The following is a 14,228-nucleotide window of genomic DNA, read 5'->3' as shown; positions in this document are numbered from 1 at the left end:
GCTGTGATGGTTACTGTACAGTAAACGGTATGTCGGACCATGACGGCTGCTGTACAGTGGGAGGTATGTCAGGCCGTGATGGTTACTGCACAGTGGGAGGTATGTCGGACCGTGATGGTTACTGTACAGGGGAAGGCATGTCTGGACGTGTAGGTTACTGTGAAATGGGAGGTATATCGGGCTGTGACGGTTACTGTGCAGTGGGAGGTATGTTGGATCGTGATGGTTACTGTACAGTGGGAGATATGTCGGTCCGTGATGGTTACTGTCCAGTGGGAGGTATGTCGGGCCGTGAAGGTTCCTGTTCAGTGGTACATATGTCAGGCTGTGATGGTTACTGTACAGTGGGAGGTATGTCGGGCCGTGATGGTTACTGTACAGTGGGAGGTATGTCGGGCCGTGATGGTTACTGTACAGTGGGAGGTATGTCGGGCCGTGAAGGTTCCTGTTCAGTGGTACGTATGTCGGGCTGTGATGGTTACTGTACTGTGGGAGGTATGTCGGGCCGTGATGGTTACTGTACAGTGGGAGGTATGTCGGGCCGTGATGGTTACTGTACAGTGGGAGGTATGTCGGGCCGTGATGGTTACTGTGCAGTGGGTGGTATGTCGGAACATGATGGTTAGTGTACAGTCGGAGGTATGTCTCGCTTTGTTCGAAACTGTGCAATGGGAAGTATATTGTGTCATGATGGTTACTGTACAATGGGAGGTATGTTGCGCTGTGATGTTTACTGTACAGTGGAAGGTATGTCAGGCCGTGATGGTTACTGTACAGTGCGAGGTATGTCAGGCCGTGATGATTACTGTACAGTGGGAGGCATGTCTGGCCATGTCGGTGACTGTGCAATGGGAGGTATGTCTGTCCGTGATTGTTACTGTACAATGGGAGGTATATCGCCCGTGATGGTTACTGTACAGTGGGAGGTATGTCGGACCGTGATGGTGACTGTACAGTGGGAGGTATGTCGGGCCGTGATGGTTACTGTACAGTGGGAGGAATGTCGGGCCTTGATGGTTACTGTACAGTGGGAGGTATTTGAGGGCCGTGATGTTTACTGTACAGTGGGAGGTATGTCGGGCTGTGACAGTTACTGTATAGTGGGAGGTATTTCGGACCATGATGGTTACAGTAAAGTGGGAGGTATGTCAGGCCATGACGGTTATTGTACAGTCGGAGGTCTGTCAGGCCGTGACAGTTATTGCACAGTGGGAGGTATGTTGGACCATGATGGACACTGTACAGTGGGAGGTATGTCTGGTCGTGTAGTTTACTGTGCAATGGGACGTATGTCAGGCCGTGATGGTTACTGCAGAGTGGGAGGTATGTCGAGCCGTGATGGTTACTGTACAGTGGGAGGTATGTCAGGCCGTGAGGTTTACTGTACAGTGGGAGGTATGTCCGACTGTGATGGATTCTCTACAGTGGGAGTCATGTCGAGACATGATGGTTACTGTACAGTGGGAGCCATATCGGAACACGACGGTAAGTGTACGGTGGCAAGTATGTCGGACCGTGATGGTTACTGTACAGTGGGAGGTATGGCGGGCCAAACGGTTACTGTACAGTGGGAGGTAAGTCGAACCGTGATGGTTACTGTACAGTGGGAGGTATTTGAGGGCCGTGATGGTTACTGTAAAGTGGGAGGTATGTCGTGGTGTGACGGTTTCTCTACAATGGGAGTTATGACGGCCTGTGATGGTGACTGTACAGTGGGAGGTATGTCGGGCTGTGATGGTGACTGTACAGTGGGAGGTATGTCGGACCGTGATGGTTACTGTGCAGTGGGAGTTATGTCAGGCCGTGACGGTTACTGTACAGTGGGAAGTATGTCGGAACGTGATGGTTAGTGTACAGTCGGAGGTATGTCTAGCTGTGTTGGTTACTGTGCAATGGGAGTTATGTCGGGTTGTGATGGTTACTGTACAGTGGGAGGTATGTGGGATCGTGATGGTGACTGTACAGTGGGAGGTTTGTCGGGCCGTGTTGGTTACTGTGCAATGGGAGGTATGTCTGGCCGTGATGGACACTGTACAATGGGAGGTACGTCGGGTTGTGATGGTTAGTGTACAGTTGGAGTGATGTCGGGACATGATGTTTACTGTACAGTGGGGGGTATGTCAGGTTGTGATGGTGTCTGTACAGTGAGAGGAATGTCGAGCTGTGAACCTTACTGTAAATTGGGAGGTATGTCAGGCCGTGATGGTTACTGTACAGTTTGAGGTATGTTGGGTAGTGATGGTTACTGTACAATGGTAGGTATGTCAGGCCGAGAGGGTGACTGTACAGTGGGAGGTATGTTTGGCCGTGATGGTTACTGTACAGTGGCATGTATTTTGGGTTCTGATGGTTACTGTACAGTGGGATAAATGTCGGGTCGTGATCATTACTGTACAGCGATAGGTGTGTCGGGCTGAGATGGTTACTGTAGATTGCGAGGCGTGTTCGACGGTGATGGTTACTGTACAGTGGATGGTATTTGTGGCCGTGATGGTTACTGCACAATGCGGGGTATGTCGGCTCGTGGCGGTTACTGTACAGTGGGAGTTATGTCGTGGTGTGACGGTTACTGTACAATGGGAGGTATGTCGGCCTGTGATGGTTGCTGTACAGTGGGAGGTATGTCGGGCTGTGATGGTTACTGTACAGTGGTGGGTATGTTGGACCGTGATGGTTATTGTATAGTGGGAGGTCTGTCTGACTGCGTTGGTTACTGTGCAATGGGAGGTATGTCGGGCTGTGATGGTTACTGTACAATGGGAGATATGTCGATCCGTGATCTTTACTGTACAGTGGGAGGTATGGCTTGCCGTTTTCGTTACTGTGCAGTGGGAGGTATGTCGATCCGTGATAGTTACTGTACAATGGGAGGTACGTCCGGTTATGATGGTTACTCTAGAATGGAAGTTATGTCGGGTGGTTATGGTCAATGTACAGTGGGAGGTTTGTGCGCCGTGATGGTTACTGTACAGTGGGAGGTATGTCGGGCTGAGACTGTTCCTGTACAATGGGAGCTATGTCAGGCCGTGATGGTTGCTGTGGAATGGGAGGTATGTCAGGCCGTGATGGTGACTGTACAGTGGGAAGTATGTCGGAATGTGATGGTTAGTGTACTCTGGGAGTTATGTCGGGACATGATGGTTACTGTTCAGTGGGAGGGATGACGGACGGTGATGGTTACTGTAGGTGGGAGGTATGTCGGGCTGTGATGGTTACTGTACAGTAAACGGTATGTCGGACCATGACGGCTGCTGTACAGTGGGAGGTATGTCAGGCCGTGATGGTTACTGCACAGTGGGAGGTATGTCGGACCGTGATGGTTACTGTACAGGGGAAGGCATGTCTGGACGTGTAGGTTACTGTGAAATGGGAGGTATATCGGGCTGTGACGGTTACTGTGCAGTGGGAGGTATGTTGGATCGTGATGGTTACTGTACAGTGGGAGATATGTCGGTCCGTGATGGTTACTGTCCAGTGGGAGGTATGTCGGGCCGTGAAGGTTCCTGTTCAGTGGTACATATGTCAGGCTGTGATGGTTACTGTACAGTGGGAGGTATGTCGGGCCGTGATGGTTACTGTACAGTGGGAGGTATGTCGGGCCGTGATGGTTACTGTACAGTGGGAGGTATGTCGGGCCGTGAAGGTTCCTGTTCAGTGGTACATATGTCGGGCTGTGATGGTTACTGAACTGTGGGAGGTATGTCGGGCCGTGATGGTTACTGTACAGTGGGAGGTATGTCGGGCCGTGATGGTTACTGTACAGTGGAAGGTATGTCGGGCCGTGATGGTTACTGTACAGTGCGAGGTATGTCGGGCCGTGATGATTACTGTACAGTGGGAGGCATGTCTGGCCATGTCGGTGACTGTGCAATGGGAGGTATGTCTGTCCGTGATTGTTACTGTACAATGGGAGGTATATCGCCCGTGATGGTTACTGTACAGTGGGAGGTATGTCGGACCGTGATGGTGACTGTACAGTGGGAGGTATTTGAGGGCCGTGATGGTTACTGTACAATGGGAGGTATGTCAGGCCGTCATGGCTGCTGTGCAGTGGCAGGTAAGTCAGGCTGTGACGGTTATTGTACAGTGGGATGTCTGTCAGACCATGATGGTTACTGTACAGTGAGAGGTGTGTCGGGCCGAGATCGTTACTGTAGATTGGGAGGCGTGTTCGACCAAGACGGTTACTGTACAGTGGGAGGTATTTGGGGCTGTGATGGTTACTATAATCGTGGGAGTTGCCCCGGTGGTGATTGTTACTGTACAATGGGTGGTATGTCGGGCCATGATGGTTACTGTACTGTAGGAGGTATGTCAGGCCGTGACGGTTACTTCGGAGTGGGAGGTATGTCAGGCTGTGATGGTGACTGTACAGTGGGAGATATGTCGGGCCATGACGGTTACAGTACAGTGGGTGATATGTCGGGCCGCGATGTTTACTGTACAGTGGGAAGTATGTTAGAATGTGATGGATACTGTACACTGGGAGTTATGTCGGCACATGATGGTTGCTATACAGTGGGAGGTATGCCGGGCCGAGATGGTCCTGTACATTGGGAGGTATAACGGACCGTGTTGGTTACTGTACAGTGGGCTGTATGTTTGACTGTGATGGTTAGTGTACAGTGGGAGGTATGTTGGGGTGTGATGGTTAGTGTACAGTGGGAGGTATGTCGGGCAGTGATGGTCACTGTACAGTGGGAGTTATGTCCTACCGTGGTGGTTAATGTGCAATTTGAGGTATGTCTGGCTGTGTTGGGTACTGTGCAATGGGAGGTATGTTGGGCCGTGAAGGTTACTGTACAGTGGGAGGTATGTCAGGCCGTGATGGTTACTGTTCAGTAGGAGGTATGTCGGGCCGTGATGGTTACTGTACAGTGGGAGGTATGTCCTACCGTGGTGGTTACTGTGCAATTTGAGGTATGTCGGGCCGTGATGGACAGTGTACAATGGGAGGCACATCGGGTTGTTATGTTTTCTTCACAATGGGAGGTATGTCGGGCCGTGATGGTTACTGTACAGTGGGAGGTATGTCAGACCGTGATGGGTACTGTAGAGTGGGAGGTATGTCGGGCTGTGACGGTTACTGTACAGTGGGAGTTATTTGAGGGCCGTGATGGTTACTGTACAGTGGAAGGTATGTCGGGCTGTGACAGTTACTGTACAGTGAGAGGTACGTCAGGCCGTGAGGTTTACTGTACAGTGGGAGGTATGTCCAACTGTAATGGATTCTGTACAGTGGGAGTCATGTTGGGACATGTGTGGGAGCAGCGGCCGAGGAAAAGCGAACCCGGGAGACTACAGCTGAGGTAAGACAGTTTGTTTTAAAATTACTTACCTGTAGCAGGCAGCGGTGTTTTTTTTTCTCTCTTCACAGAAAGAGCCGGAGCAGCAGAGGAAGTGACGGCAAGCAGAGGGGCAGCCGGGTAGGAGAACAGTGAGTATAAATATTCACCCTTTAACACCAACGGTCATTTGAGTGAGTGTAGCCGCGTCAGCTGGGCGGAAGTGAGGCTGGAGCGCAGAGCTGGTCGGGAAAGTAAGTGACTAGAATTTGAGTGGGTGGGTTCTAGACCCCAGGTAAGTGACTCAGTGTTATTGACTTAGTATTCTTGTTTTGGAGACAAAGGGTACAGTCATGGCAGCTCAGGCGGTGGAATGTTCCTCCTGAAGGATGTTTGAGGTAGGGGTGACCACTGATACACCTGCCGACTTCGTCTGCAGGAAATGCAGTCAGATCCTGCTCCTCACCGAACGAGTTAGGGAACTGGAACTGGAGTTGGATGAACTGAGGATTATTCGACAGGCTGAGAGGGTGATCGATAGAAGCTACAGGGACATAGTTACGCCGGAGAACAGAGGTAGCTGGGTAACAGTTAGAGGTGGGAAGGGGAAGAAGCAGGCAGTGCAGGGTTCCCCTGTGGTCGTTCCCCGAAAAAAGAAGTATGCCGCTTTGGAAACTGTTGGGGGGGACAGCCTTGCAGGTGTAAGCTCCAGTGAAGGGGTCTGTGGCTCTGAGACTCAGAAGGGTAAGGGGGAGAGGAGGAGAGCGCTAGTTATAGGAGACTGTCTAGTTAGAGGGACGGACAGGCGGTTCTGTGGACATGGGCGAGACTCTCGGATGGTATGTTGCCTCCCGGGTGCCAGGGTCCGAGATGTCTCGGACCGTGTCTTCAGAATCCTTAAGGATGAGGGTGTGCAGCCAGAGGTCGTGGTACACATTGGCACCAACGACATTGGTAGGAAGAGGGGTGGGGAGGTCATTCAAGAGCTCAGGGAGTTAGGCTGGAAGTTAAAAGCTAGGACAGACAGAGTCGTCATCTCTGGGTTGTTGCCGGTGCCACGTGACAGTGAGGCAAAGAATAGGGAGAGAGTGCAGTTGAACACGTGGCTGCAAGGATGGTGTAGGAGGGAGGGCTTCAGGTATTTGGACAATTGGACTGCATTCTGGGGAAGGTGGGACCTGTACAAACAGGACGGTTGCGCCTGAACCAGAAGGGCACCAATATCCTGGGGGGTAGGTTTGCTAGCACTCTTCGGGGGGGTTTAAACTAATTTGGCAGGGGGATGAAATCCGGACTTGTAGTCCAGCAAATAAGCTAGCTGTGTGTCAGGATGCCCAAGACTGGAGGGAGGCTGTGGAGAAGGGAGCATTGACAGGGAATACTTGCGGACAGAGATGGGCTCAAGTGCGTATACTTCAACGCAAGGAGTATCAGAAATAAGGTGGGTGAACTTAAGGTGTGGATCGGTAATGGGACTACGATGTTGTGGCCATCACGGAAACGTGGATAGATGAGGGACAGGAATGGCTGTTGGAGGTTCCTGGTTACAGATGTTTCAGTAAGATTAGGGTGGATGGTAAAAAAGGAGGGGGCGTGGACATTGCTAATTAGAAATGGTATAACGGCTGCAGAAAGGAAGTTTGAGGGGCATTTGCCTCTGGAGGTAGTATGGGCTGAAGTCAGAAATAGGAAAGGTGCAGTCACCTTGTTGGGTGTTTACTATAGACCCCGCAATAGCAGCAGAGATGTGGAGAAACAGATTGGGAAACAGTTTTTGGAAAGGTGCAGAAGCCACAGGGTCGTGGTCATGGGCGACTTCAACTTCCCAAATATTGATTGGAAGCTCTTTATATCAAGTAGATTGGATGGGGCAGTATTTGTGCAGTGTGTCCAGGAAGCTTTTCTAACTCAGTATGTAGATTGTCCAACCAGAGGGGAGGCCATATTGGATTTGGTACTCGGTAATGAACCGGGACAAGTGGTGGGCTTGTTAGTGGGTGAACATTTTGGTGATGGTGACCACAATTCTGTGACTTTCACCTTGGTCATGGAGAGAGATAGGTGCGCACAACAAGGTAGATTTTACAATTGGGCGAAGGAAAATTACGATGCTGTAAGACAGGATTTGAGGAGCATACGTTGGGAGCATAGGCTGTCAGGGAAGGATGTGGTGGAAATGTGGAACTTTTTCAAGGAGCAGATACGACGTGTCTTTGATATGTATGTACCTATCAGGCAGGAAAGAAATGGTCGTGTGAGGGAGCCTTGGTTGACGAGGGAGGTTGAATGTGTAGTAAAGAGGAAGAAGGAGGCTTACATAAGGTTGAGGAAACAGGGTTCAAACAGAGCAGTGGAGGGATACAGGATAGCCAGAAGGGACCTGAAGAAAGGGATTAGGAGAGCTAAGAGAGGGCATGAAAAATCCTTGGCGGATAGGATCAAGGATAACCACAAGGCATTTTGAGTATGTGAGAAACCTGAGAATGACGAGAACGAGGGTAGGTCCGATCAAGGACAGTCGTGGGAGACTGTGTATTGAGTCGGTAGAGATAGGAGAGGTATTGAACAAGTACTTCTCTTCAGTATTTACGAACGAGAGGGACCGTATTGTTGAAGAGGAGAGTGTGAAACGGACTGGTAAGCTAGAAGAGATACTTGTTAGGAAGGTAGATATGTTGGACATTTTGAACAACCTGAGGATAGACAAGTCCCCCGGGCCTGACGGGATATATCCTAGGATTATGTGGGAAGCAAGAGGAAATTGCAGAACCGTTGGCAATGATCTCCTCGTCTTCACTGTCAACGGGGGTGGTACCAGAGGACTGGAGAGTAGCCAATGCTGTGCCCCTGTTCAAAAAAGGGAATAGGGATAACCCCGGGAATTACAGGCTAGGTAGTCTTACTTCTCTGGTAGGCAAAGTAATGGAAAGGGTACTGAGGGATAGGATTTGAGTATCTGGAAAGACACTACTTGATTAGGGACAGCCAGCACGGATTTGTTAAGGGTAGGTCTTGCCTTACAAGTCTTATTGAATTCTTCGAGGAGGTGACCAAGCATGTGGATGAGGGTAGAGCAGTGGATGTAGTGTACATGGAGTTTAGTAAGGCATTTGATAAGGTTCCCCATGGTAGGCTTATGCGGAAAGTCAGGAGGCATGGGATAGAGGGAAATTTGGCCAATTGGATAGAAAACTGGCTAACCAGTCGAAGTTAGAGTGGTGTTACATTGTAAATATTCAGCCTGGAGCCCAGTTACAAGTGGAGTTCCGCAGTTATCTGTTCTGGGTCCTCTGCTGTTTGTAATTTTTATTAATGACTTGGATGAGGGAGTCGAAGGGTGGGTCAGTAAATTTGCAGATGATACGAAGATAGGTGGAGTTGTGGACAGTGAGGAGGGCATTTGTCGTTTGCAAAGGGACTTAGATATGATGCAGAGCTGGGCTGAGGAGTGGCAGATGGAGTTCAACCCTGCCAAGTGTGAGGTTGTCCATTTTGGAAGGACAAATAAGAATGCGGAATACAGAGTTAATGGTAGGGTTCTTAGTAAGGTAGAGGAACAGAGGGATCTTGGGGTCTATGTACATAGATCGTTGAAAGTTGCCACTCAGGTGGATAGAGTTTGTAAGAAGGCCTATGATGTATTATCGTTCATTAGCAGAGGGGTTCAATTCAAGAGTCGTGAAGTGATGTTGTGGTTGTACAGGACTTTGGTTAGGCCACAGTTGGAGTACTGTGTGCAGTTCTGGTCGCCTCACTTCAGGAAAGATGTGGAAGCTTTGGAGAGGGTGCAGAGAAGATTTACCAGGATGTTGACTGGAATGGAGAATAGGTCGTACGCGGATAGGTTGAGAGTTCTCGGCCTTTTCTCGTTGGAACGGCGAAGGATGAGGGGTGACTTGATAGAGGTTTATAAGATGATCAGAGGAATAGATAGAGTAGACAGTCAGAAACTTTTTCCCCGGGTACAACAGTGTTACAAGGGGACATAAATTTAAGGTGAAGGATGGAAGGTATAGGGGAGATGTCAGGGGTGGGTTCTTTACCCAGAGAGTGGTGGGGGCAAGGAATGCGCTGCCCGTGGGAGTGGTAGAGTCAGAATCATTGGCGACCTTTAAGCGGCATCTGGATAGGTACATGGATGGGTGCTTAATCTAGGATAGAAGTTCGGCACAACATCGTGGGCCGAAGGGCCTGTTCTGTGCTGTATTGTTCTATGTTCTATGATGGTTACTGTACAGTGGGAGGCATATCGGACGACGATGGTCAGTGTACGGTGGGAAGTATGTTGGACCGTGATGGTTACTGTGCAGTGGGAGGTATGGCGGGCAAAACGGTTACTGTACAGTGGGAGGTAAGCCGGACCGTGATAGTTAGTGTACAGTGGGCGGTATGTCGGACTGTGGATTCTGTACAGTGGGAGGTATGTCGGGTCGTGATGCTTCCTGTACAATGGGAGGTACGTCGTGTCGTGATGGTTACTGTGCAATGGGAGGTATGTCGGGCTGTAATAGTTACTGTACAGTGGGGGGTATGTCGCGTGGTGATGGTTACTGTACAAAAGGAGGTATGTCGGGCCGTGATGGTTACTGCACAGTGGGAGGTATGACAGGCCATGACGGTTACTGTACAGTGGGAGGTATGTCGGGGTGTGATGGTTACTGTACAGTGGGAGGTATTTGAGGGCCGTGATGGTTACTGTACAGTGGTAGGTGTGTCGGGCCGTGATGGTTACTGTACAGTGGTAGGTATTTTTGACCATGATGGTTCCTGTGCATTGGGATGTATTTTGGGGTATGATGGTTACAGTATAGTGGCAGGTATGTCAGGCCGTGACGGTTACTGCAGAGTGGGAGGTATGTCAGGCCGAGATGGTTACTGTACAGTGGGAGAAATGTCGTACTATGATGGACTCTGTACAGTGGGAGTTATGTCGGGATATGATGGGTAGTGGAGAGTTGAAGGTATGTCGGGCCGTGACAGTTACTGTACAGTGGGAGGTATGTCCGGCCTTGTTGGTTACTGTGCAATGGGAGGTACGTCGTGAAGTGATGGTTACTGTACAATGGGCGGTATGTCGGGCCTTGATGGTTTCTGTACAATCGGAGGCATGTCGGGCCGTGATGGTTAATGTACAGTGGGAGGTAAATCGGTCCATGACGGTTATTGTACAGTGTGAGGTTTTTCTGACAGTGATGGTTACTGTACAGTGGGAGGTATGTCTGGCCGTGTAGGTTACTGTGCAATGGGAAGTATATCGGGCCGTGATGGTTACTGTACAACGGGAGGTATATCGGGCCGTGATGGTTACTGTACAAAGGGAGATATGTCGGGCTGTGGCGGTTACTGTACAGTGGGAGGTATGTCAGGCCGTGATGATTACTGTACAGTGGGGGGGGAGGGTGTCGGGCCGAGATCGTTACTGTAAATTGGGACACGTGGTCGACCATGACGGTTACTGTACAGTGGGAGGTATGTCGGGCTGAGACGGTTCCTGTACATTGGAAGATATGATGGACCGTGATGGTTACTGTACTGTGCGAGGTATGTCGGGATGTGACGGTTACTGTACAGTGGGCGGTATGTTGGACCGTTATGGTTATTGTGCAATGGGAGGTATGTAGGGTCGTGATGGTCACTGTGCAATGGGAGGTACGTCATGTCGTGATGGTTACTGTACAATGGGAGGTATGTCGGGCCGTGATGGTTAATGTACAGAGGGACGTGTGTCAGGACGTGGTGGTTACTGTACTGTGGGAGGTATGTCGGGCCGTGATGGTGACTATATACAGTAGGAGGTATGTTGGGGCCGCATTGGTTAGTGTGCAGTGGGCGGTGTGACGGAGTTAGATTATTTCTATTCAGTAGGAGGTATGTCAGGCCCAAAGGTTACTGTACAATGGGAGTTATGTCGGACCATCATGGTTACTGTACAGTAGGAGCTAAGTCAGTACATGATGGATACTGTACAGTGGGAGGTATGTCAGGCGATGATTGTTACTGTACAGTGGGAGGTAATTCGAGCAGTGATGGCTACTGGACAGTGGGTGCTACGTCGGGCAGTGATGGTTGGTGTCCAGCGGGAGGTGTGTCGGACCGTGGTAGTTACTGTACTGTGGGAGGTATATGGCCGTGACAGTTACTGAACAGTGGGAAGTATGTCAGACAGTGATAGTTTCTGTGCAGTGGGAGGTATGGTGTACCGTGATGGTTACTGTACTTTGGGAGGTATGTCGGCCGTGATGGTTACTGTACAGTGGGAGGTATGTCGGGGTGTGATGGTTACTGTACAGTGGGAGATATGTCGGGCCGTGATGGTTACTGTATTATGGGAGGTATATCAGGCTGTGATGTTTACTGTACAATGGGAGGTATGTCGCGTCTTGATTACTGTACAGTGGGAGAAATGTCGCGCCGAAATGGTTACTGTACAATGGGAGGTATGTCCGACCGTGATGGTTACAGTGCAGTAGGAGATATGTCGGGCCGTGATGGTTACTGTACAATGGGAGGTACGTCGGGTCGTGATGGTTACTGTGAAATAGTAGGTATGTCAGGCCGTGATGCTTTCTGTACAATGGGAGGGATGTCGGGTCGTGATGGTTACGGTACTGTGGGAGGTATGTCGGGCCATGATGTTTACTGTACAGAGGGAGGTATGTTGGGCCATGATGGTTACTGTATAATGGGAGGTATGTCGGATCGTGATGATTACTGTACAGTGCGAGGTACGTCGTTCCGTGATGGTTACTGGACAGTGGGATGTATGTTGGGCCGCGATGGTTACTGTACTTTGGGAGGTATGTCGGGCCGTGATGTTTACGGAACAATGGGAGGTATGTCAGGCCGTGATGGTTACAGTACAGTGGGTGGTATGTAGGGGTGTGATGATTACTGTACAGTGTGAGGTATTTCCGACCGTGATGGTTACTGTGCAGTGGGAGATATGTTGGGCCGTAATGGTTACTATACAGTAGAAGGTGTGTCGGACCGTGGTGGTTACTTTACTGTGGGAGATATAGGGCCGTGACTGTTACTGTACAGTGGGAGGTATGTCGGACCACGATGGTTACTGTACTTTTGGAGGTATGTCGCGCCATGATGGTTACTGTGCAGTGGGAGATATGTCGGGCCGTGATGGTTACTGTACACAGGAAGGTATGTTGGACCGTCCGGTTACTGCACAGTGGGAAGTATGTCGACCGTGATGGTTACCGTACAGCAGGAGGTATGTCGGGCCGTGATGGTTACTGTACAATGGGAGGTATGTCGGGCCATGATGGCTACTGTACAATGGGACGTATGTCGAGTCGTGATGGTTACTGTACCGTGAGAAGTCTGTCGGGCCATGATGGTTATGGTACAATGGGAGGTATATTGGGCTGTGATGTTTACTGTACAATGGGAAGTATGTCGGGTCTTGATGGTTACTGTACAGTGGGAGAAATGTCGCGCCGAAATGGGTATTGTACAGTGGGCGTTACGTCGGTTCGTGATGGTTGCTGTACAATGGGTGGTATGTCCGACCGTGATGGTTACTGTACAGTGGGAGGTATGTCCGACCGTGATGGTTACTGTGCAGTGGGAGGTATTTCGAACGGTGATGGTTAGTGTGCAGTGATAGGTATGTCGGGACGTGACGGTTACTGCACAGTGGGATATATGTCAGGCCGTGATGGTTACTTTACAGTGGGAGGCATGTCTTGCCATTTTGGTAACTGTGCAATGGAAGGTATGTCGGTCCACGATGGTTACTGAACAATGAGAGGTACATCGGACCATGATGGTTACTGTACAACGGGAGGTATGTCTCGCCGTGATGGTTACTGTACAGTCGGAGGTATGTTAAGCAGTGATTGTGACTATACAGTAGGAGGTATGTTGGGCCGCGTTGGTTAGTGTACAGTGGGCGGTGTGTCAGAGTTAGATGATTCCTATTCAGTAGGAGGTTTGTCAGGCCCAATGGTTACTGTATAATGGGAGTTATGTCGGGCCATAATGGTTACTGTACAGTAGGAGCTAATTGGGACATGACGGTTACTGTACAGTGGGAGGTATATCAGGCCGTGGTGGTTACTGTACAGTGGGAGGTATGTTGGACCGCGATTGTTACGGTACAGTAGGAGGTATGTCGGGCTGTCATGGTTACTGTACATTGGGAGGTATGTCGGGCCATGTTTGTTACTGTACAGTGGGAGGTATGTCGGGCCGTGATGGCTATTGGAAAGTGGGTGCTACGTCGGGCAGTGATGGTTGGTGTCCAGCGGGAGGTGTGTCGGACCGTGGTGGTTACTGTACTGTGGGAGATATATGGCCGTGATGGTTACGGTATAATGGGAGGTATGTCAGGCCATGATGGCTACTGGACAGTGGATGCTATGTCGGGCTGCTTTGGTTGGTGTCCAGCGGGAGATATGTCGGGCCGTGATGTTTACTGTACAGTGGGAGGTATGTCAGACCGTGATGGTTACTGCGCAGTAAGAGGAATGTCCTGCTGTGAAGGTTACCGTATAATGGGATGTATGTCGGGCCGTGACGGTTACTGCACAGTGGGATATATGTCAGGCCATGACGGTTACTACACAGTGGGAGATGTGTCGGGCCGTGATGGTTTCTGTACAGTGGGCGGTATGCCGGGGTGTGACGGTTACTGTACAGGGGGAGGAATGTCGGATCGTGATGGTTACTGTGCAGTGGGAGATATGTCGGGCCGTGATGGTTACTGCACAGTGGGAGGTATGATGACTGTGATGGTTACCGTACAGTGGGAGGCATGTCGGGCCATTATAGTTACTGTACCGTGGGAGGTATGTCGGGCCGCGATGGTTACTGTACAGTGGGAGATATGTCTGACAGTGTTTGTTGCTGTACAATGGAAGGTATGTCTTGCCGTATTGGTTACTGTGAAATGGGAGGTATGTCGGGCCGTGATGGTTACTGTACAGT

This window comes from Chiloscyllium punctatum, chromosome 14, assembly GCF_047496795.1.
Source record: "Chiloscyllium punctatum isolate Juve2018m chromosome 14, sChiPun1.3, whole genome shotgun sequence".
NCBI classification, from domain to species: domain Eukaryota; kingdom Metazoa; phylum Chordata; class Chondrichthyes; order Orectolobiformes; family Hemiscylliidae; genus Chiloscyllium; species Chiloscyllium punctatum.
This window is presented reverse-complemented; position numbering follows the sequence as displayed.